Here is a 24,290-nt window from a genome sequence, read left to right as displayed (position 1 = left end):
TAGCTCAGCAGGTTTGACAATAAGAAAGAAAAAGTCATCTGGTGGGGATGTGGCAAATCCAATGACAAATGAAATATTTCCTGCCATATCCAGTTTCCCAGGTGGCACAGTGGGAAAGAATCTGCCTGCCAATGCAAGAGACGCAGGAGACACAGTTTCAATCCCTGGCTTGGAAAGATCCCCTGGAGTAAGAAATGGCAACCCACTCCAGTATTCTTGCCTGGAGAATCCCCATGGACAGAAGAGCCTGGTGGGCTATAGTCCATGGGGTCGCGAAGAGTTGGAGACAACTGAGCAAGCACACACTGCATCAGTAAACAAAGGATTGTCACAGTTATCAGTGGTTTCAGCCCTCCAGCCTGAGCTGGTCTGCCCTGAGGAAACTCAGAAAGGAAAAGAATACCTGCCATCTAATAGCCATCAGACTGTAGCCACTCCCTATGGTGAGCCCTGTGGAAACTCAGGATATGAAAACACAAGATATTGGCCCTAAATAGGTGAGATGCATATCAAAAGAATGATTTCAGTGAGCCCAGAGTCTTGCATCTTCCTCCACATAGAAAAGTGCTAAATTCCTTAACTTGAGACATATTGTTTTCTTTAATAAAGGATAATCTTTTGATGTTCAGACTCCAATGGTAAAGAATCTGCCTGCAATGAAGGAGACCCAGATTCAATCCCTGAGTCAGAAAGATCCACTGGAGAAGGAATGGCAACTCACTGCAGTATTCTTGCCTGGGGAATCCCATGGACAGAGGAGCCTGGCAGACTACAGTTCTTGGTGTCGCAAAGTTGGACACAACTGATCAACTAACACTTTCATTTTTCTTTTTTTTTGACATTCAGACTACCTGTCTTTTGTTACAAAACTTCTGTATAACCTGGCTTCCCATGTACCTCCTCAGAATAGTTCTCTCAGGGTTACTTGAGATGTTGCCTCCTGGACTTGAAGTCCTAAAAATTCCCACCAAATAAAACATAACTCTCAACTTCTAGGTCGTGTATACTTTTTAAGTCCACACCAGGAAGAAGTGTATTTGAAGGCCAAGAGATTAGAAAATCTTTAGGGCTACAGTAAAGAGCTTGGATTTTATCTAAGGGAATTGGAAGTCTTGAGAGGATTTTAAGCACTAAAGTAACATGATCTAAGTAGAATTTAAGAAGATCACCCAGTTGCCAGGTAGAATGGACAGAGTAGATATAGCAGAGTGTGAGAAGAAAGATAGCTGCTGAGATGGCTGGTGGTTTGAACCATCATTGTAGGAACAGAGATAGAGAAGTCCGTGAATTTATAATATCTTTGCGTATCAGTTGGCAGGGTTTAATGGTGGACTAGTGATAGGAGGTAAAGAGTAAAACAGAAATAAGGGCAACTTCTATGTTTTTGACTAAAGCAATTAAATTATGAATCTCTGTAGTACTGAGGATTCAACTCCGATCACCTTGCCACTCCAGCATACTCTTCTGAAAGGCATTGTCTAATTGCCTGTTCTAGTGAGGTATTTTTCCTTTTGAAGTGTTACTTTATTATTCTGCCTACAGGAAGCAGGGAGAGAGATTGATATTTATAGGTTGCCAACCCCAGATATCTGCTCCAAGCCTTCTGACTAGGTTAGTGATAGTTGTGGGACATTGGCTCTGCCAGTGAGGATGTCTGCCTCAGTGTCCAGTTCCTTTGCTCCAGAAGAAGACAAAGAGACCGATAGCATCAACCTGACTGCCCTTCTGCCCAACTGACTGCCCAGTGCTCCCGTTTGTCTGCAGCCCACTTCCTGGATCTGGTGTCGTGGCAGATGGGATCTGGACTATGGTCCCGGGACTGTGATGGTCTCCAGAGCCTAGAGGATGATTGCCTGGCCCCTTCAGCTCCCTGCTTTCTATAGTCAGAGCAGGTTCTAGAACTCCATGATGTGGTGGAACTGGGTCACCACCGTGGTTTGGACAGACAGCAGGGTGGGGCAAATTGTCCCCAGGCTGCTCCGGAGCTGGCTTCAGAAGAGAGACTAAAGTCGGGCCTGTGGTTGAAATTACACATGTGTCCCTGGCAGAATTCACGTCAGGATTTATAAAAATAGATTTTATAACTTCAGCTGTACTTGGCTATGATCACTTCTTGGTTGAAGATGCTTGGAGGGTCTCTAAGATCATTTCTTACTGCAGATGGAAATCTGAATTTTGACAGTGAGTGAGTTACCCTTGCCTTTTGAAAGTCTCCTAAGCAGGCACAGAAAGGAGTGTCAACCAGTCAGGATCCTGGCAGGAAAGAGGATTCGCCTCTGAGGGGCTTCCCTCATAGCGTAGTTGGTAAAGAATCCGCCTATAATACAGGAGACCCAGGTTTGATTCCTAGGTTGGGAAGATCCCCTGGAGAAGGGATAGGCTACCCACTCCAGTATTTTTGGGCTGCCCTTGTGGCTCAGCTGGTAAAGAATCCGCCTCAGTGAGGAAGACCTGGTCTCAATCCCTGGGTTAGGAAGATCTCCTGGAGAAGGGAAAGGCTACCCACTCTAGTATTCTGGCCTGGAGAATTCCATGGACTTATAGTCCATGGGATTGCAACATGACAGAGCGACCTTCACTTCACTTCTGATGGTTCATGTGAAGAGAATGAATGAAGCAACTATTTGCAGAAGTCTAGGTGGGGCTAAGGGACAATAAAAGAACAGGAGAGTCACCAAGAGGCTGGCAGCAGGGCAAACTGTTACCACTCCAGGGGCCAAAGAAGATAAAGACAGAACTATAGTTACCTGAGCCAGGGGAGAACCCGAACCATAGAGGAGGAGCCGCCAGCAGGGGCTGGAGTGGTGGGGGGAGTGTTTGCTGCCAGACAGGTGGCCCAGAAGCGGGAGGGACTGAGGAAGTTTATTCACCTCCTCTGTTCCATCGTCTCCTGCCTGCCTGTAGGGGAGAGAAGCAGGAGGAAGGGGAGGAAGGTAGATCTGGAAGAGCAGATGAAAGACCAGCAATACAAGAGGGATGTCATTATACACTCCAGATCATAGCATTGGCATTGTCTTCACTTTTTCTAGAATTTAAAGCAAATGTTTTAATTTAATTTAATTAGTTAATTTATTTTTTGGGTGCCCTGAGTCTTCATTGCTGCACACAGGCTTTCTCTAGTTGCAGCAAGCGGGGACTACTCTTCCTTGCTTCACATTGGCTTCACATTGCAGTGGCTTCTTTTGTGGAGCAGAGGCTCTGGGCTCATAGGCTATAGCAGTTGCAGCTGGTAGGCCATAGGGTGCAGGCTCAGTAGTTGTGGCACATGGGCTTAGTTCCTCCATGGTATGTGGGATCTTCCCAGATCAGGGATTGAACCCATGTCCCTAGCATTTGCAGGTGAATTCTTAACCACTGGACCACCAGGGAAGTCTTGGCATTGTCTTTAGACACACACACACATCCTTTTCCTCCTCCTCCTTTTCTTTTTATTGATTTATAATAATAATCTTCAAACCCCAAGACACACATAAACCACTGCGGGGGAGAGTGATGGAACGTGAATACTACACTATGGGGACAGTGGGGGCATCCAGGTATTCCTAGGGACAGCATGGGATGGAGCAGGGAGTGTGGATGGGGGTCCTAGCTTAGACCCTTTTTGCTGGTTGGGAGTTGACTGGCAGAGTGAGAGAGGGGCTCAGGGTGAATAAGAAAAGTTCTCACCACAAAGACAATGGCATTTGGGGACAGAGAGGGTCAAGGTATGTGTTTCATGCAGACGTAAGGATGGGAGTCAAAATGAGCTTCAGAGACGAGCTTTCTACACAGGAAGAGATGGGTTTGAGGTGGTTTGATTTAGAGCCCCCAAGTTGGTACCTGGTCTAGTTTCTTAAGGGCTTGTTTAAGGCACAGTTATATTTTTGGTTATATATCTTAGCAGCAAAAAAACTCACACAAACCAAAGTTCACATATTTATTTATAAATTGCATCTCTCCTCCACATTACCTTATTGACATACTGCGGTCAGAGCATGGACTCTGGATCTCAGATTTTCTAAGGTCCTCAAAGACCTTAGAACAACGCCTGACATGAAGTCAGCAGAATGTGGGTTACACTGCAGTAAGAAACATATCCCAAACACAAGGTTTTTAAGTGTTAAACCAAAGTATATAAATAGAAGTTTACATATACATATATATATAAAATATATAAGAATATATATTTCCACACTCCATCTTGCACACCTTCCGAGGCGTGCACAGTCCTCACTTTGGAGTCCTCCAGTTGAGACTTAATATTTGCTAGCAGACAGGCTGCTACCTTGAGTAAATTCACTTTTCCAACCTCACTCTCCACCTCTGTGATGAGGGCAGTTAATTGTGCCTTCTTTACAGGGCTGATAGAGGACTAAATATACCACATCCACGTAGCCCAGGCCCTGCCTGATGCATCTTCAGTTTAGTTCAGTCGCTCAATCGTGTCTGACTCTTTGTGACCCCATGGACTGCAGCACGCCAGGCTTCTCTGTCCGTCACCAGTCCCGGAGTTTACTCAAACTCATGTCCGTTGATTTGGTGATGTCATCCAACCATCTCATCCTCTGCCGTCCCCTTCTCCTCTTGGCTTCCATCTTTCCTAGCATCAGGGTCTTTTCAAACGAGTCAGTTCTTTGCATCAGGTGGCCAGAGTATTAGAGTTTCAGCTTCAGCATCAGTCCTTCCAATGAGCATTCAGGACTGATTTCCTTTAGGATTGTCTGGTTGGATCGTCTGGCAGTCCAAGGGACTCTCAAGAGTCTTCTCCAACACCACAGTTCAGAAGCATCAATTCTTCAACGCTCAGCTTTCTTTATAGTCCAACTCTCACATCCATACATGACTACTGGAAAAACCATAGCCTTGACTAGACAGACATTTGTTGGCAAAATAATGTCTTTGCTTTTTAATATGTTGTCTAGGTTGGTTATAACTTTTTTTCCAAGGAGCAAGTGTCTTTTACTTTCATGGCTTCAGTCACCATCTGCAGTGATTTTGGAACCCCCCCAAATAAAATCTCTCACTGTTTCCATTGTTTCCCCATCTATTTGCCATGAATTGATGGGACCAGAGGCCTTGATCTTAGTTTTCTGAATGTTGAGTTTTAAGCCAACTTTTTCACTCTCCTCTTTCACTTTCATCAAGAGGCTCTTTAGCTCTTCTTTGCTTTCTGCCATAAGTGTGGTGTCATCTGCATAGCTGAGGTTATTGATATTTCTCTCAGCAATCTTGACTCCAGCTTGTGCTTTATCCAGTCCAGCATTTCTCATGATCTTCTCTGCATATAAGTTAAATAAGCAGGATGACAATACACAGCCTTGACGTACTCCTTCCCGATTTGGAACCAGTCTGTTGTTCCATGTCCAGTTCTAACTGTTGCTTCTTGACCTCCTTACAGATTACTCAGGAGGCAGATCAGGTGGTCTGGTATTCCCATCTCTTTCAGAATTTTCCACAGTTTGTTGTGATCCACACAGTCAGAGGCTTTGGCATAGTCAATAAAATGAAGCAGATGTTTTTCTGGAGCAATTTGATCTCTGGTTCCTCTGCCTTTGCAAAATCCATCCTTTGAACATCTGGAAGTTCACAGTTCATGTACTGTTGAAGCCTGGCTTGGAGAATCTTGAGCATTACTTTGCTAGCATGTGAGATGAGTCCAATTGTGCAATAGTTGGAGCATTCTTTGGCATTGCCTTTCTTTGGGATTGGAATGAAAACCAACCTTTTCCAGTCCTGTGGCCACTGCTGAGTTTTCCAAATTTGCTGGCACATTGAGTGCAGTACTTTCACAGCATCATCTTTTAGGATTTGAAATAGCTCAACTGGAATTCCATCACCTCCACTAGCTTTGTTCATAGTGATGCTTCCTAAGGCCCACTTGACTTCACATTCCAGGATATCTGGCTCTAGGTGAGTGATCACACCATCATGGTTATCTGGGTTGTGAAGATTTTTTTTGCATAGTTCTTCTGTGTATTCTTGCCACTCTTTCTTAATATCTTCTGCTTCTGTTAGGTCCATACCATTTCTGTCCTTTATTGTGCCCATCTTTGCATAAAATGTTCCCTTGGTAGCTCTAATTTTCATGAAGAGATCTCTAGTCTTTTCCCATTCTATTGGTTTCCTCTATTTCTTTGCATTGATCACTTAGGAAGGCTTTCTTATCTCTCCTTGCTATTCTTTGGAACTCTGCATTTAAATGGGTATATCTTTCCTTTTTCTTCTTTGCCTTTTGCTTCCCTTCTTTTCACAGCTATTTGTAAGGCCTCCTCAGACAACCATTTTGCCTTTTTGCATTTGTTTTTCTTTGGGATGGTCTTGATCACTGCCTCCTGTACTATGTCACGAACCTCTATCCATAGTTCTTCAGGCACTTTCTTCAGGCACTCTGTCTATCAGATCTAATCCCTTGAATCTATTTGTCACTTCCACTGTATAACTGCAAAGGATTTGACTTAGGTCATACATGAATGGTCTAGTGGTTTTTCCAACTTTCTTCAATTTAAGTCTGAATTTGGCAATGAGGTGTTCAAGATTCTAGCCAGAGTCACCTCCTGGTCTTGTTTTTGGTGACTGTATAGAGCCTCTCCATCTTTGGCTGTAAAGAATATAATCAATCTGATTTCAGTATTGACCATCTGGTGATGTCCATGTGTAAAGTCTTCTCTTGTGTTGTTGGAAGAGTATGTTTGCTATGACCAGTGTGTTCTCTTGGCAAAACTCTATTAGCCTTTGCCCTCCTTCATTCCGTACTCCAAAGCCAAATTTGCCTGCTACTTCAGGTGTTTCTTGACTTGCTACTTTTGCATTCCAGTCCCCTATGCTGAAAAGGACATCTTTTTGGGGTGTTAGCTCTAGAAAGTCTTGTAGGTTTTCATAGAACCATTCAACTTCAGCTTCTTCAGCATTACTGGTTGGGGCATAGACTTGGATTACTGTGATATTGAATGGTTTGCCTTGGAAATGAACAGAGATCATTCTGTCATTTTTGAGATTGCATCCAAGTACTGCATTTGGGACTCTTTTGTTGACTATGAAGACTACTCCATTTCTTCCAAAGGATTCCTGCCCACAGTTGTAGATATAATGGTCATCTGAGTTAAATTCACCCATACCAATCCATTTTAGTTCACTGATTCCTAAAATGTCGATGTTCACTCTTGCCATCTCCTGTTTGACCACTTCCAATTTGTCTTGATTCATGGACCTAACATTCCAGGTTCCTATGCAGTATTGTTGTTTACAGCATTGGACTTTACTTCCATCACCAGTCACATCCACAACTGGGTGTTGTTTTTGATTTGGCTCCGTCTCTTCACTGTTTCTGGAGTTAGTTCTCCACTGATCTCCAGTATCTTATTGGGCACCTACCGACCTGGGGAGTTCATCTTTCAGTGTCCTATCTTTTTGCCTTTTCATACTGTTCATGGGGTTCTCAAGGCAAGAATACTGAAGTGGTTTGCCATTCCCTTCTCCAGTGGACCACGTTCTGTCAGAACTCTCAGTATGACCCGTCCATCTTGGGTGGCCCTACACGGCATGACTCATAGTTTCATTGAGTTAGACAAGGCTATGGTCCATGTGATCAGATTGGTTAGTTTTCTGTGACTGTGATTTTCATTCTTTCTGCCCTCTGATGGAGAAGGATAAGAGGCTTATCGAAGCTTCCTGATGGGAGAGACTGACTTCAGAACTCAGTTAAATGTTACATGTGATTATTGTCACAAAAATAACGATCATTGTATTTGAATCAGCAAAGAGAAAAAAAATCACAATACTGTAAGATCATATATGATCAGTATAAAGAAACCTGGCATATTTTTAGAACTTTTCCTAAAGCTTCTGTATATACACAGGCATATTTTGCCTAATTGGAATTATAAGACGCTTACTCCTTGGAAGGAAAATTATGACCAACCTAGACAGCATATTAAAAAGCAGAGACATTACTTTGCCCAAAAAGGTCCGTCTAGTCAACGCTATGATTTTTCCAGTAGTCATGTATGGATGTGCGAGTTGGACCATAAAGAAAGCTGAGTGCCGGGGAATTGATGCTTTTGAACTGTGGTGTTGGAGAATACTCTTGAGAGTCCCTTGACTGCAAGGAGATCCAACCAATCCATCCTAAAGGAGATCAGTCTGAGTGTTCATTGGAAGGACTGATGTTGAAGCTGAAATTCCAATACTTTGGCCACCTGATGCAAAGAGCTGACTCGTTCGAAAAGACCCTGATGCTGGGAAAGATTGAAGGGAGGAGGAGAAGGGGACGACAGAGGATGAGATGGTTAGATGGCATCACCGACTCAATGGACATGAGTTTTGGTAAACTCTGGGAGTTGGTGATGGACAGTGAGGCCTGGCATACTGCAGTCCATGGGGTCACAACGAATTGGACAGAGTCGGATACAACTGAGCGACTGAACTGAACTGATTGTGTATTCTGTTATGGACCTGTTAAAAACAGGTGTAAAATCTTATAGGGTCAGAATAATTTATTCACCTACCCCTATTGCTGGTCATTTGTGTTTTTTCTAAGGTTTTTCTGTTTTAGACAACACTGTGATGAATAGTCTGTTTTTAACAGGCTTATTGGGATATAGTTTATGTACCATCAAACAACCCACATAAAGTGCGTGAATCACTGGTACTTTAGTGTTTTCAGTGTTGTATGACCATCAGTAGAATCTAACTTTAGAACATTGTTATTGATGCACAAAGAACCTGTGCTCACGGTAATCATCCCCATGGTCAGCCCCCACAGATCCAGGCAACCACTAATCTACTTTCTGTCTCTACAGGTCTGTCTCTTCTGGACATTTCAGATAAATGGGATCATACAGTTATGTTGTATCTGGAGACTGGTTTCTTTACTTCACGTAATGTTTTTTGAGGTTCACCCACACTGCAGCACTGTCACAACATTATTCCTTTTTATTGCCAAACATCCCATGGTGTGGATATATCATGCTTTATTCATCTATTCATGAATGATGTACATTTGAGTTGTTTCCATGATGAATAATCTTATAGATTAATCTTAACTATTTCCTTTGAACGCACTCCAAGACTTGAAAATTCTGGGTCACAAGTTCTGCCTGTTATTTCCAGACTTTTGACCATCAGTTCAGTTCAGTTCAGTTGCTCAGTCATTGCAACTCCATAGACTGCAGCACGCGAGGCTTCCATGTCCATCACCAGCTCCGGGAGCTTGCTCAAACTCATGTCCATCAAGTTGGTGATGCCATCCAACCATCTCATCCTCTGTCATCCCCTTCTCCTTCTCCTTCAATCTTTCCCAGCTTCAGAGTCTTTTCCAATGAAAAGTTCTTTGCATCAGGTGGCCGAAGTATTAGAGTTTCAGCTTCAGCATCAGTCTTCCCAGTGAATGTTCAGGACTGATCTCCTTTAGGATGGACTGGTTGGATCTCCTTGCAGTCCAAGGGACTCTCAAGAGTCTTCTCCAACACCACAGTTCAAAAGCATCAATTCTTCGACGCTCAGCTTTCTTTATAGTCCAGCTCTCACATCCATACATGACTACTGGAAAAACCAAAGCTTTGACTAGACAGACCTTTGTGGGCAAAGTAATGTCTCTGCTTTTTAATATGCTGTCAGGTTGGTCATAGCTTTTCTTCCAAGGAACAAGCGTCTTTTAATTTCATGGCTGCAATCACTATCTGCAGTAATTTTGGAGCCCCCAAAAACAAATTTTCTCTCACTGTTTAAATTGTTTCTACCATCAAGCACTTCTAATTCAATGTTTATCTCTTTTTTTTTTCATTTATTTTTATTAGTTGGAGGCTAACTACTTCACAATATTGTAGTGGTTTTTGTCATACATTGACATGAATCAGCCATGGATTTACATGTATTCCCCATCCCGATCCCCCCTCCCACCTCCCTCTCCACCCGATTCCTCTGGGTCTTCCCAGTGCACCAGGCCCGAGCACTTGTCTCATGCATCCAGCCTGGGCTGGTGATCTGTTTCACCCTAAATAATATACATGTTTCGATGCTGTTCTCTCGAAACATCCCACCCTCGCCTTCTCCCACAGAGTGCAAAAGTCTGTTCTTTACATCTGTGTCTCTTTTCTGTTTTGCATATAGGGTATCGTTACCATCTTTCTAAATTCCATATATATGTGTTAGTATACTGTATTGGTCTTTATCTTTCTGGCTTACTTCACTCTGTATAATGGGCTCCAGTTTCATCCATCTCATTAGAACTGATTAAAATGAATTCTTTTTAATGGCTGAGTAATATTCCATGGTGTATATGTACCACAGCTTCCTTATCCATTCATCTGCTGATGGTCATCTAGGTTGCTTCCATGTCCTGGCTATTATAAACAGTGCTGCGATGAACATTGGGGTGCACGTGTCTCTTTCAGATCTGGTTTCCTCAGTGTGTATGCCCAGAAGTGGGATTGCTGGGTCATATGGCAGTTCTATTTCCAGTTTTTTAAGAAATCTCCACACTGTTCTCCATAGTGGCTGTACTAGTCTGCATTCCCACCAACAGTGTAAGAGGATTCCCTTTTCTTCACACCCTCTCCAGCATTTATTGCTTGTAGACTTTTGGATAGCAGCCATCCTGACTTGGCATGTAATAGTACCTCATTGTGGTTTTGATTTGCATTTCTCTGATAATGAGTGATGTTGAGCATCTTTTCATGTGTTTGTTAGCCATCTGTATGTCTTCTTTGGAGAAATGTCTGTTTAGTTCTTTGGCCCATTTTTTGATTGGGTCATTTATTTTTCTGGAATTGAGCTGCAGGAGTTGCTTGTATATTTTTGAGATTAATCCTTTGTCTGTTGCTTCATTTGCTATTATTTTCTCCCAATCTGAGGGCTGTCTTTTCACCTTGCTTATAGTTTCCTTTGTTGTGCAAAAGCTTTTAAGTTTCATTAGGTCCCATTTGTTTATTTTTGCTTTTATTTCCAATATTCTGGGAGGTGGGTCATAGAGGATCCTGCTGTGATTTATGTCGGAGAGTGTTTTGCCTATGTTCTCCTCTAGGAGTTTTATAGTCTCTGGTCTTACATTTAGATCTTTAATCCATTTTGAGTTTATTTTTGTGTATGGTGTTAGAGAGTGTTCTAGTTTCATTAAAAATATGGAACGCTTCACGAATTTACATGTCATCCTTGCGCAGGGGCCATGCTAATCTTCTGTGTATCGTTCCAATTTTAGTATATGTGCTGCCGAAGCGAGCACTCAATGTTTATCTCTTACTTGAGTACATTGATGACTGTATTCTTCATCGTTTGAACTATAAAACCTTTGTTTTCCATGTGACACCTGGAGGTATTTACAATTTCTAATATTCTAAAGAACCGTTCTCAGGGATTCTATCCTATGTTGCATGTTGGAGGCCGTGAGACAGTAATAGTCCTCAAGGGAACACATTATATTTACTTATATAAGTCTTTATCATTTTTAACTAGAGTCCTTCTTATCATCTGGCATTAAGGAAAATCAGCAGAGACTTGTAAGTGATAGATGGTCTCTCTGAATTGTCTCACTTTGCCCTTTAAGTATGTGTATCCCCTGCCAACCTCTTGGAAGTGGTTAATATCCAGAAAAATAATGTCTGTGTCAGTGGAATGTTGACCCAAGGTTTCACAGCACATATCATTTGGTTTATAATCTTATTTATTTAAAATATGTTATTGCTTAACTGACTTACCCCCTCCTTTAAAAATGTGAAAGTAAGTGAAAATTTGTTATCTACATGCTGTGGTTTTTAATTCAACATAGCTATAAACTCTTGGGGTGGCCTCCCGGGTAAAATTTACTCACACATCTTCTTTATTATATGAAAGGATCCTGCGGAGAAGTCAGCTGGTGGATAAACACCAAGCTTAAGCCTCAGTCAGTGTGAATCCTGGATAATGTTTACAAATAGAATGGTCTCTGCAGCAACCGACTTGGGGCAGATAAGAGCTCTGCCTACCTTACAGCTGCATTTAATCTTTCCAAAGCCTGAAAAATATTCGTTGAATCATGGTGATTAGGACAGCTGATTTTGTCCTCACCTTCACCCCCAGATATTCTTCCTCCACTGACCTTTCAGGCCTTAAGCAACAGAGGTGATTGAAATACTCTGCCCTTTTTACGAAGACCATCCACCGCACCCCCTGAGGCTCCCTGATGTTGTCATCAATGATGCCGATGGGTTTGCCTTGATCTTTACTTTGCTGCCTCCTGAGAACAACAGTGTACATTTATGAGAGAATTGCCTATATGTGAAAAAATCTGGCAGGGACTCGTAAATGCTGGACATCTCTTATGTGAGGCATTTTTATATAAGATATCCAATTTCAATCTCATGGCTACCCACGAAGTCGGGCTTTCAGGCCCATTCTAAGGATGGGAAAGTTGAGACATCATTGATCTGTGCCTCCTGGAAGATGAGGTACAAAAATAATTCAAATTCAGTACAGACTTGTGATTACAGCATAGGAAATACAGTTATTCCTAAAAGTAAACAAAGGTAACCCTATTGCTAAATTCTTACCTGTCAGCATGGCGCATGTCTTGGTGGCATAACCATTAAGAAATAAATGCTGCAGTGTTATACTCACTGAGGTGTGGTGTTCAGAGAATATGCCCTTAAAAAAAAAAAGTTTCTATGATCAAGAAATTTGGGAAATGTTGGGGTAAATTAATACACATAAGACTCTAGATTACAGACCTTCTCACAGACTCTACTGCAGAATTGTGCAGTGTGAAACCCCAAGATGGGTAGAGCATAAATCCTTTGTTTGTGGGACACCTCTTAGTGGTTTAAAGAGCTGGTGTTTGTGATACACACAGCCAGAAGGAACTTCATAACAGCCCTTCTTTTTTGGTTTAGTTTTTTTAATAGGTAATAGATATATGTGATAAACTCAGAGTATGCAAAGGTTTCAGTGTAAAGGTATGTCTCTCTGCTTTTAACCATTGCCTCTGAGATTCTCTCTTTTAAGTTTTTTTTAAAAAATTTAAATTTACCACACCCTGAGGCATGTGGAAACTTAGTTCCCTGACCAGGAATCGAACTCATGCCCCTTGAATTGGAAGGTGAAGTCTTAACCACTGGACCTCCGGGGAGGTTCTCTGAGATTCTCTCTTGAGAGATAAGCATTGTTTTCAAGATGTGCAGCTATGTCTGTATGTGTATATGCGCATATGTGTATAAGTATGTGTGTGTATCTCAATTTTGAACACATTGTATATGTTATTCTGCACATTATTTGTTTTCTTCAGTACTTGTAAAGCTGTGTCATTTCTTCTAATATCCACATAGAATTCTATTGTATGGATGTGTCATGATCTGTTTAACCAGTACCTATTGATTTAGAGTGTTTATACTCTTTTCCTACTATGAACAGTGCTGCAGTGAGTACCCTTGTACATTTGTCTTTGTCATCACGGTGTTTCTTGTATCAGCCTTTGATAAAAGCCAGGGTTGTAATGATAAAATATAATTTTGTGAAGTCAAGAAAGACCCAAATTTATAGCCTTCTGAAGATCTGGCTTGATCCAGAGATATTTAGATAATTTAGAGAACTATAGATCCAAGTCCTAAAAATACATTATCAGAACTTGTTTAAAATAGTGGGACATGGTGCAGATTATTTTTCAGAGATAAGAAAAAAAGATTTATGAAGAATCATTTTTCTTTTAGGAAATAAAGAAGTTTGGAGTTGATAAAGTAATTGTACATGTGTTCCAACTCATGACCAAAGCAAGCTCAAGACATGATATCTCTAAAACAGGGATTTCCCAAATGGATAACCTTTGATTCTTAATTCAAAACTTAAAGAAAACTGCTTTTTTCACCCTGGTTCAGAATCAATGGTCTTGCTTCTTCACTATCTTGTATTGCACTCAGTTTCTGCAAAATAGTATTTGAGTGACTCAGAGACTGAAACTTGTTTTCTCTCTTGAGCATATTTCTCCCTTATCTCCTTTGTGAACAAAGTAGAAAAATAATATAAGGGTAACTCTTAATGTAACAAGAAATAAAAGCTTTCTTTTGGAAAGAGATGTTGCATAGTTGGAAATTCGACTGTAGGACTTGATAGAAAGAAATCCTTCCATATTTTGTTAAACAGCTTATTTGATAATGTCTCCCTTATATTTTTAGTCAATTTGATTAATAGGGTTCAGTCTCAGAGCAGGCTGGGCAAATTTCCTTGAGGCCAAATTACCACTGGGACATCAAAGTGTATTCTTAGCGTCTGTTCCTTTTTTGGGAGGGCGCCTAAGACAGGTACACTGGAGCCACTGTGCATCAGAGGGTGCCATCGCTCTGGGCCAGGCGCTTTGCATAGAGTGTCTGATCATTTCCGTACTTCGTAGAGTATCACTTGGACCTGTAGGACTAGGTGGGAACTGCTTTTATCTCCTTTTTATAAATAGACTGAGACACAGGGCAATTAAGGAACTCCCTCAAGACTGCTCGGCTAGAGCTAGAATTTGAACTCACTGTTTTAAAGTCTTGCCCAAATTAGAGGTGGGTTTATTCTCTCGAGTAGGTCTTACTTGAATTCTTTTAAACTCAGAGAAAAGTAATCAACAATAAGAAAACGAAGATTTGTCACTGCTGCAGTCTAGTTAAACCAGCAACGTGTGAACGGGTCCCCAGCATTCACAGCTCTTGGCAATGGGGGATTTGTTCTCCTAGGACTCAGCAGTCCTGGCTCCAGACCTGGTGTAGTTCTCAGGCCAGAGGCTGGAACAAGCACAGTGACACAGGTGACTTTTTATTACCTCCCGTGGGATAGAAGCGATCCACTGTGGTAGTTTCTAGATGTCTAGTCTTTTTTTAAAGATTTTTTTTTTTAATATGTGGACCATTTTTAAAGTGTTTATTAAATTTGTTGTAATATTGCTTCTGTTCTGTGTTTTGGTTTTTTGGCCATGAGCCCTGTGGGGTCTTTGCTCTGGGATTGAACCCACACCCCCTGCATTGGAAGGCAGAGTCTTAGGCACTGGGCCGCCAGGGAAGTCCCTGTGGTGTCTAGTCTTAACTCTGTGTCTTCGCTTGAAGCCAACTGAATAAGCAGGTTGTCCATCATGTTCTTAAGAAAACATTCACCCACCCCAATTTTCCCTTAGAAATTTTTACAAACATTAACATCCACTTCCTATGTTGTAATATGTAGAAGTGGTGGTTAGGGATGCATGGAACCGAGCATGACAACAAATTTTTAGTTTTCCCTTTATGTTAAGGAACTGGAAGAGAGTCACTCTGTGAAACCTGAGTGTTAAGGTATTTTCAGGTCATGAAGAGGAATTTGACCAGAGTTCCAGAAATGCAGGTCTAAATGAATTCAGATCCCAAGCTGTTAACCATTGCTGTGCTGTGGGCGGCTGACCATTTGCATTTGTCCTCTGGGGCATTATAATCCCATCAGTGGTAGTGGCTCAGTCGTATCAGACTCCTGAGACCTCATGGACTGTGACCCGCCAGGCTCCTCTGACCATGGGATTTTTCCAGGCAAGAATACTGGAGTGGGTTGCTATTTCTTTCTCCAGGGGGTCTTCCCAACCCAGGGATTGAACTCAGGTCTCCTGCACTGCAGGCAGATTCTTTACTGACTGAGCTACCAGGGAAGCCCATAACCCATCTACTGGTGGAAAAATCTCAGAAACTTTATTAAAAGGAACGCCTACTGAGTGGTTACCAGATGCCAGGAAGTATTCAATGCTCCATATCCCTATAAACTGTTAGATGCTCTGTATCCTTCCAAATACCCAGCTGCCCAAGCTCTCTCGCCCAAACTAGGTCTTGGAAACTCTCACTTCTGCATGTGGTCATCCCACATGCTCCGCTTCCCCAAACAGGCAAGATGTAGAAATCAGAGGCAAGAGGGAGTCTTGATTGCCAGGTTCAGATTCCTGCCTGGGAGATGTAATTACAGGCCTCTCTAGAGCCTATGATAAGCTGATACTAAATTTGTTCTTGGCAGACCATCTTGAGATGTGTGGGGGCAGGGCGGAGGAGTGGGAAGTGGGGGCATAGGTGCAAGAATCCTTTTGTAATCTCTGATCTCCTCTTGTTTGAGCATGAGTACATTTCCTGAATGCTGGTCTTAAATATTTAGTAGTCATTCAGATGTAAGACTAGTCTGCAAACTCCATGCCTGAGACAGGGAAACAATGCTGAGTGGTTTGCTGTATGCAAACTCCTTCTTCCTGTCTTTTGCCTCAGGCATCGGGCCTGAGGCTTTTCTATCAGCGAGATATTTGGACTGGATGTCTCTCGTGGTATAACAGGTAAATTGTGAAGGACTTCTGACATTTTTCTTACTGACTGTGCTGTTCACCAACACTTTCTTAGGTTAAAAAGAAATCGAGCATCAGTTGAATGGCTTTGTTTTCCTAACTTTAACTCTGTTTCTTTTTCTTTTTTGCAGAAGAGAAAAAATAGTTCAGGATATGAAAAAAGATAGGGTGCTCTTTTTAAAAATTTGACAATAGTTGATTTAGAATATTGTGTTAGTTTCAGATGTACAGCTTCAGATTCTTTTCCATTATCGGTTATCATAAGATATGAATATAGTTCCCTGTGCTATACAGTAAATCCTTCTTTTCCATTTATAAAATTGTAACATATGATAAAGGTGCATTATGAATTATCAAGAAAAGGATACACTTTTCAGGAATAGTGCTGGGACAGTTTGTAAGTTGGAAAATACAGGACAAAAATAGCATCTCGCCATAAAACAGATACCAAAATAATTCTTAATGGTTAAAGATTCAAATGTAAAATATAAATAAGTGAAAAGCTGAAAGCAAAAAAGATACGGTGCTTTCACATAAAGTTTCTTCAGTTCTATATAGGTGCCATTTTCTTTCTTTCGATACTCTGATCTAAAAGAGTATTAGATGAGGGTATGCGCTTGCTTTTACTTCTTTTCTTTTTTTTCTGGTCTCTCTTTCTTCCCCCTCTCCTTTTCTTCCCTGTCTCCTTCCTTCCCTCTCCTTTTTTTTTTTTAAAGATTGATTGAAGGGCTCAGTGCTTTGCAACCAGCTGCACAAAGGCAGCTATAAATTCAAGAAGTCTACATCCTCCTCTTTGTTTCCTGAGAGATCATCATTTTGTCAAGGGGGTTCCTAACCGGAGAACACCTCACTGAAAGGAGCGACAGAACACAGCACTGCCTGACTTCCTGACACCTATTGTTTGAGCTCTGCTTTGATTTTCCTTTCATTAAAAGTTGGTCTGCTGCTGCTGCTGCTAAGTCGCTTCAGTCGTGTCTGACTCTGTGCAACCCCATAGACGGCAGCCCACCAGGCTCCCCCATCCCTGGGATTCTCCAGGCAAGAACACTGGAGTGGGTTGCCATTTCCTTCTCCAATGCATGAAAGTGAAAGGTGAAAGTGAAGTCGCTCAGTCGTGTCCGACTCTTAGCGACCCCATGGACTGCAGCCTACCAGGCTCCTCTATCCATGGGATTTTCCAGGCAAGAGTACTGGAGTGGGGTGCCATTGCCTTCTCCAAAAAGTTGGACTAGCCTCTGTCATTTGCTTTTCTGTCTTTAGTCTCATCCATCTTGTTTGAGAATCTAGTTATCCTGAAATGTAACATTCATCAAGCCAGTGCTGGATCTCCAGATGATGTGGAATCTGTTTTCCTGAAATCAGTCTTTTATGAGGAGATTTTTCAGTGTAAAATGTTGTTGAGGAGATTCTTGCTGTTTTTTTTTTTTTTTTTTTTGGTGGGAGGGGAGTAGGATGTGGGTGGAGGTGAATAAGAGAGGTTTTGGAGAGGTATTAGGCAATCCCTTTTGTTCCACACCCTGTTATAAATGCTGAGGCAGGAAATCTTATCCTGGGCTCCATTCAACCTAAAAGTTGATCGGCCAACAAGTCTTGATTACCAGCTTGGTGTGGTGGAGTCCCAAGTGGTGCTAGTGGTAAAGAACCTTCATGCCAATGCAGGAGATGTAAGACATGCAGGTTCAGTCCCTGGGTCAGGAAGATCCCTTGGAGAAGGAAATGGCAATCCACTCCAGTATTCTTGCCTGGGAAACCCCATGGACAGAGGAGCCTGGCGGGCTACAGTCCGTGGGGGTCTCAAAGAGAGGACACAAGAGAAGCGACTTAGCACATGATCGTGGTGGAGTCAACTATGGCCCCAGTGACTGCATGCTCTAGTGTGTAAGACAGACAGTAAACCCAGAAGCCAACAGAAATGTGAATATGGAAACAGGAACACAAGCTAACATTATGTAGAAGCTCATGCCATGAAACAAAATGAGTGGTAATGAGTGACTGTGAACTGCCTGAACTACAGAAGTTTCTCTTTTGCATTGAACCAAAATGTTGAAAACTCAGCAGTTCTGCAAAGATCTGTGAAAAAAGTTTTCCAAGTAGAAGGAAGAAGCACTGCAAATGCCTGAGACAGGAACAAGGCTGGCATGTTTGAGAGACAGGAACGTTTAAGCTCTTCTGAAAGATGAGAGGAGCCAGTTTGTACTGAACAGAATCAAGGCTTTCCTGAGAAAGGGAAGAACTGGGGCAAAGGTCTTTATGAAAGGAGACTAAGAAGAATAGCAGATGCTGTCTGGCTAGTACTGAAAACTTCATGCATGTTCTTTTTAAATAACCTTCAGCAATGAATGGCATGGAATTTACATAGCAACATCCCATGAGATATGTTTATCTATTTGAAATGTTACTGATTTAAAATGTATAGTTCAAGGGAGGGAGATGGGAAGGGGGTTCAGGATGGGGAACACATATACACCCATGGCGGATTCATGTCAATGTATGGCAAAACCACTACAATATTGTAAAGTAATTAGCCTCCAATTAAAATAAATAAATTTATATTTAAAAATATAAAAAAAAAATGTATAGTTCAGGGCCTTCCCTCGTGGCTCAGTGGTAAAGAATCCACCTGCCAATGCAGGAGACCTGGGTTTGAGCTCTGATCCCGAAGATCCCACATGCCATGGAGCAAATAAGTCTGTGCATCACAACTACTGAGCTAGTGCTCTAGAGTCTGGGAGCTGCAACAACTGAACCCATGTGTCGCCCCTACTTAAACCCACACGCCCCAGAGCCCGTGCTCCGCAACAAGAGAAGCTACCCCGATAAGAAGCCTGTGCATCGCAACTAGAGAGTGGTCGACGCTTGCCACAGCTAGAGAAAAGCCCCCACAGCAAAGACGACCCAGCACAGCCATAAATAAATAAATAAAAATTATAAAATATATAGTTCAATGACTCATAGTATGTTTACAGAGTCGAACAACTGTAACCATAATCTTACTTTAGAAAATTTTCATCACCACCCAGAAGAAATCCTCTACCCAAGAGCAGTCCCTTCCCATATTTCCAATCCCTGCAGCAACCACTGACTACTTCCTGTGTCTGCAGATTCACTTATTCTTTACATTTCATACACATAAGCTCATACAATATGTGATCTTACCTGACGGATCTAGAATGTTTTTCACGTGCTTCTGTGTTATAGTGCTATTAGTATTTAATTTCTTTTCATTGCTAAATAGTATTCCCTTATGTTAATATACATTGTATCTCTCCATTCGTCAGTTGAGGGACATTTGGGCTATTTTCACTGTTTGGCTCTTATGAATAATGCTGCTATGAACATTTGTGTACCAGTTTTGGTGTAGACATATATTTTTATTTCTCTTGGGTAGATACCTAGGAGTAGAATTTCTGGGTCCTATGGCAACTCCCCATTTAACATTTTGAAGAACTACTGAGTCTTTTCCACTGTGGCTGCACTATTTTACATTTACATGAGCAATGTGTAAGGGTTACGATTTTTCCACATCCTTGCTAACACTTGTTATTGTCTATCTTTTTTATTATAGCCATTCTAGTGGTTTTGAAGTGATGTTTCCTTGGCTTTTATTTGTGCTTCCAAATGATTAACGATGCTGAGGCATTTTCATAGGTGCTTATTAGCCATTCATATGTTTTCTTTGGAGAAATGTCCATCTCAGATCCTTTATCTATATTTTAGGTGAGCTACTTGCCTTTTTATTTTTTAGTTATATAAGTTATTTTTAATATTCTGGAGATAAGTTCCTTATTAGATATATGATTTGCAGATAATTTCCACAAGACAGTGGGTTATCTTTCCACACTTTCTTGATGGTGTCCTTTGAGGCACAAATATTTTTAATTTTGAGCAAGTGTAATTTATTAATTTCTTTTTCTGCTTGTGCTTTTGCCTTATGTAAGAAATCTCAAAGTCACAAAGATTTCATAGTGTGTTTTTTTCAGAGTCTTATACTTTGAGCTCTTCTATTTAGATATATGACACACTTTTAGTTGTTTTTTAATTTATGAACTAGGTGTCCAACTTCATTATTTTTAAAATACTTATCCAGGTGTCCTGGTATAATTTGTTGAAAAGAATATTGTTTCCTTATTGAATTACATTGGCCCCTTTGTAGGAAATCAATTGACCATGAACATTAGAGTTTATTTCTGGGCTCTAAGGAGGATGCATTTTTAATTAATGGCATCTTTCTAACATGATATGAAGGTTTCAAAGAGGCAAGCTCTGGTTTGGTAGTAAAGTAGCTGTCAGGTAAATTCTGGTGTGAAGAGGCTTCATTTTCTCTGATTATAAAGTGAATTTCTGGATGAAGGCTCTGGTAATATTTATACCTATAGCACTGAAAAAAATCCTTCAGGCAATTTTCAGACATTTAATAGGGCTTCGTCTGAACCATCATTGACAGGGCAATATCTATTCTATTTAGTTTCCTGTTTCTTTCCTATCCTTTCCCATTCCTCTTTTCCCACCTCCCTTCCTACTTTCATTCCTTCCTTCCTCTTTCTATTTCTCCCCACTCCCTTCCTTTCTTTGATTCTTTCTTCATCTCTTTCTTTAAATCCTAACTTAGGTTGAAGAGATGAGATTTATAGTCAAGATACAAGTCAGTCAGTTCAGTCGCTCAGTCGTGTCCAACTATTTGCGACCCCATGGACTGCAGCACGCCAGGCCTCCCTATTCATCACCAACTCCTGGAGTTTACTCAAACTCATGTCCATTGAGTTGGTGATGCCATCCAACCATCTCATCCTCTGTCACAAGAGGAGCAGTTAAACTAGGTGATGCCTACAATGGCAGATTCTTTACTGTCTGAGCCCCTAGGGAAGCCCATTTTAACAATGATGTGAATAGATCAGAATATTTGGATATATGAGATTATGTAATCACACAAACTCTGGCTAATGACTTCTTAATTTAGCAAAGTTTTTGAAGTAGATGATAAGAAATATGGACCTTGAGCATTCATCCTCCCAAGATGTATGCTGCTTCTTTCTAACACTTTTCCCCTGGGAATTTTCTCCCTGCACCATCCTCATGTGGATAATGCTCCAAACTGCATTAGTATCCCTGGACAGTGTCCTAAACTCAGGTCCTAAGTGTCCTACTGGGTATTTTCACTAGGATGCCTACTAATGCCTCAGGTCCCAAACAGTAGAATTATCTTTGACATTTTAAAACAGCAAACAATGTACCTGTCCGATAGATTTATCCATTTCAGAAGTTCTGTGTTATCTATAGGATTTCCATTCCTTTTGCCTCCAAGTGATTCTCCTGAATTAGTGCAATAAACATCTGACCAGTCTCTTCCCCTGCAGGCTCTTTCTCTTCCAGATAGATTGGATTGATTTTGTTGGAAAACTCATTGCTTACATCCATCTCTGGAGCCCCAGATCTTCACTGACTGTGGGATAAAACTTAAACTTCTTCACTCGATATTCAAAATCCTTGTCTAATCTGCCTTTCACTTGCTTTCCAAGCCTTTTCTCTGATGTCCTCCATACGTGAGTTTGTCTCTTCCAAACCACGCTGTTTAGTGTTTCCCGAACAGACCTTGAGCCTTTCTGGTTTGGGGCTTCCCTTACCCTCTGGTGTCCATATAGTGTGCCTACCACCCTCCCTCCCTTCTCCTTATATTGATACAACTCTTTCTTTCAAGACTCAATATAAATCCTACTTATTCTGGTTACCCCACCATGAGTGATGTGTTCAAATCGAGATCCTTCAAGGCTTAGTTCCATGGTAGAAGGTGAAGTTGCAAACTGTCAATCCACGGGCCTGGTTCAGTTTGCTGTTGTGTTTTCTTTCATTCACAATGTGCATATGTGTGGTTTTCTTTAGTGTTTTTTTTTTTTTTTTTAACATGGACCATTTTTAACATCTTAATTTGTAACAATACTACTTCTGTTTTATGCTTTGATTTTTTTGACTACGAGGCATATGGGATCTTAGCTCCCCAACCAGGGATCGAACCCCTCATCCCCTGCATTGGAAGATGAAATCTTAGCCACTGGACTTCCCAGGAAGTCCCCCACATTGTATTTTTTTTTTTTTTAATTTCAGTTAGAACCAACAGCTAAAAGTCTGATCTATCACATTTAAAAAATAGATTTCCAGTCATCTTGGAAACATTCAGAGCAGGGCTCTGTATTCCCTGGTGGTAACCATGGGTGATTGCTCTCTTGAGTTTCCCCATTTAGCCGAGATGTGTGTGTGTGTGTGTGTGTGTGTGTGTGTGTGTGTGTGTGTGTAAAGTACCATCGAGCTATGTCTGGTACCCGGCCTCCCCCATTACTCATGTATATTCCGCATCCTGCCCCCGTGGGAGTCTGCCTGGACAGTTAATCCTGTAAGATCTTATGACTGACTACCTCTTCTTGTTATCTTGAATGTTAAATCACTCAATTAAAATACTCCTTCTAAGTCTAGCACTCTGAAAAGTAAATAATCAGTTAAGCTTTATCTGGGTGGTTCAAGGGAGGGGCTGGATCCTAACCATCTGACACCTTCAGGCAAATGCTAAATGCTCTAAAAAGATGAGAATTGGGCAATGTGTAAAAAATATACACCAAGATGATTTCTGTGGCACTTTTTGTATTAACAGATGTCTTGAAGCAAGCCAAATGTCTATCAATAAGAGACTGTTTAGACAAGTTGTAATCTATGTACTGGAATATTATGTGAGGGCTCAAAGTAACATGAGGTCCATCTGTAAATACTATACTGACTACAGGGAAATCTAGGAAGTGTGGTTAAGTGGGGGAAAAAAGCATGATCACATTTTCATTTTTTTTTAAAGCTATCACTGATATATTTGTCTGTACTTATTCTATAGGTATAGTTTTATGATCACAGAGGAAAAAAACTCATAACCATGAGAGTGTTGACAGTGGTCAGTGGTTACTACTGGGGCTGGGATGTGGGAGGTGGTCAGAGATTTAGTTTATATACTGGTGTTAAGAAAAGAGTAAATGAGGTGATTAAAGATTAAAAAAAAACTCCTTCTATGGTACCTCCCGTGAGAGTTTGTATGTGTAAGGTACTAAATAAATGAGACAAGGTGATTTTAATCTCCTACTTCTTGCTCAAACTATCCCACTCCTTGCATAAAAGATTTCAGGTAGTGTTGTTTTTTTTTTAATATTGTAGTGGTTTTTGTCATACTCAGGTAGTGTTTTTAACAGACCTGCACCCTAAGGAAATAGAAGAGAAATTCAAATAAAGAATCAACCAAAGAAATAAGGAGCATAAAATAAATGCGGTTGCCAAAATTTCATAGATAAAGGGAAAAGGCAAGGTAAGATGTATTTTATTTAAAGGAAAACCAAATCTGCAAGTTGAACTCAGGAAAGCCTCACTAACCAGCATTCTGATAACATTAGTTATTTGTGGGATGTAACTGGTTTTTATTTTTAAAGGACATTTTCTTTCGAATAAGGCAACTAGTTCAGGGCTTTTGATAAGGTCATCATAAGGGAAACTAAATCTCTATTTTATTTTAGTTGATTTTAAAAATAACTTCATGGGTCCAGTTGGTTAACATTTAATGCTTTTATTTTTAAGAGTTGGCAAAGAGATGGCTCACTGTTTTTCTACTAGCACTTTCCCGGTTTTTATGTCTTCTCCTCCTCAAGAAGTTTCCCAGCATGAAAAGTAGGGAGATGCCTCACTGGTGGCTGGTTCCCTAGACAGTCCTTTGTTTTCCGTTCTTTTATCATTAATATGAGATGAGGTAGTACCCCAGTCCATTTTCAGCTTTCCTTTAGTCAAACACTGAATCTTAGCCCACTTCCCTTCTGTCATGGACTCCACACGCTATCTTCATAAACTAAAAAGTTCAAGAGGAAATATCTTTAGGCTTCTCAGTTGTTATAATCATTATTGTCACCAGTGTTTAGCACTTTATAAGGGAAAATCTTTGTGCTGAAGGAAAGAAGAAGCGCCGAAGACTCATTTTAAAACAAATGAAGCCCTGGCAAAGATCTCGGAATACATC

At 41.0% G+C, this 24,290-nt stretch overlaps 1 protein-coding gene and 1 non-coding gene across 2 annotated transcripts in view; one reads left to right on the top strand and one right to left on the bottom strand.

The window, feature by feature from the left end:
* FRMD4B (FERM domain containing 4B) overlaps positions 1–24,290 on the top strand; it is a 360,069-nt gene that overhangs the window by 33,725 nt on the left and 302,054 nt on the right. The window lies entirely within an intron of this gene.
* On the bottom strand, positions 11,091–11,197 carry LOC122425266. Its single transcript, XR_006264801.1, has one exon. It is a non-coding gene; the product is annotated as a U6 spliceosomal RNA (small nuclear RNA).

This window comes from Cervus canadensis, chromosome 22 (assembly GCF_019320065.1).
Source record: "Cervus canadensis isolate Bull #8, Minnesota chromosome 22, ASM1932006v1, whole genome shotgun sequence".
Taxonomy (NCBI): domain Eukaryota; kingdom Metazoa; phylum Chordata; class Mammalia; order Artiodactyla; family Cervidae; genus Cervus; species Cervus canadensis.
The sequence above is the reverse complement of the archived record's forward strand: the minus strand, read 5'-3'. Positions and strand labels throughout refer to the sequence as shown.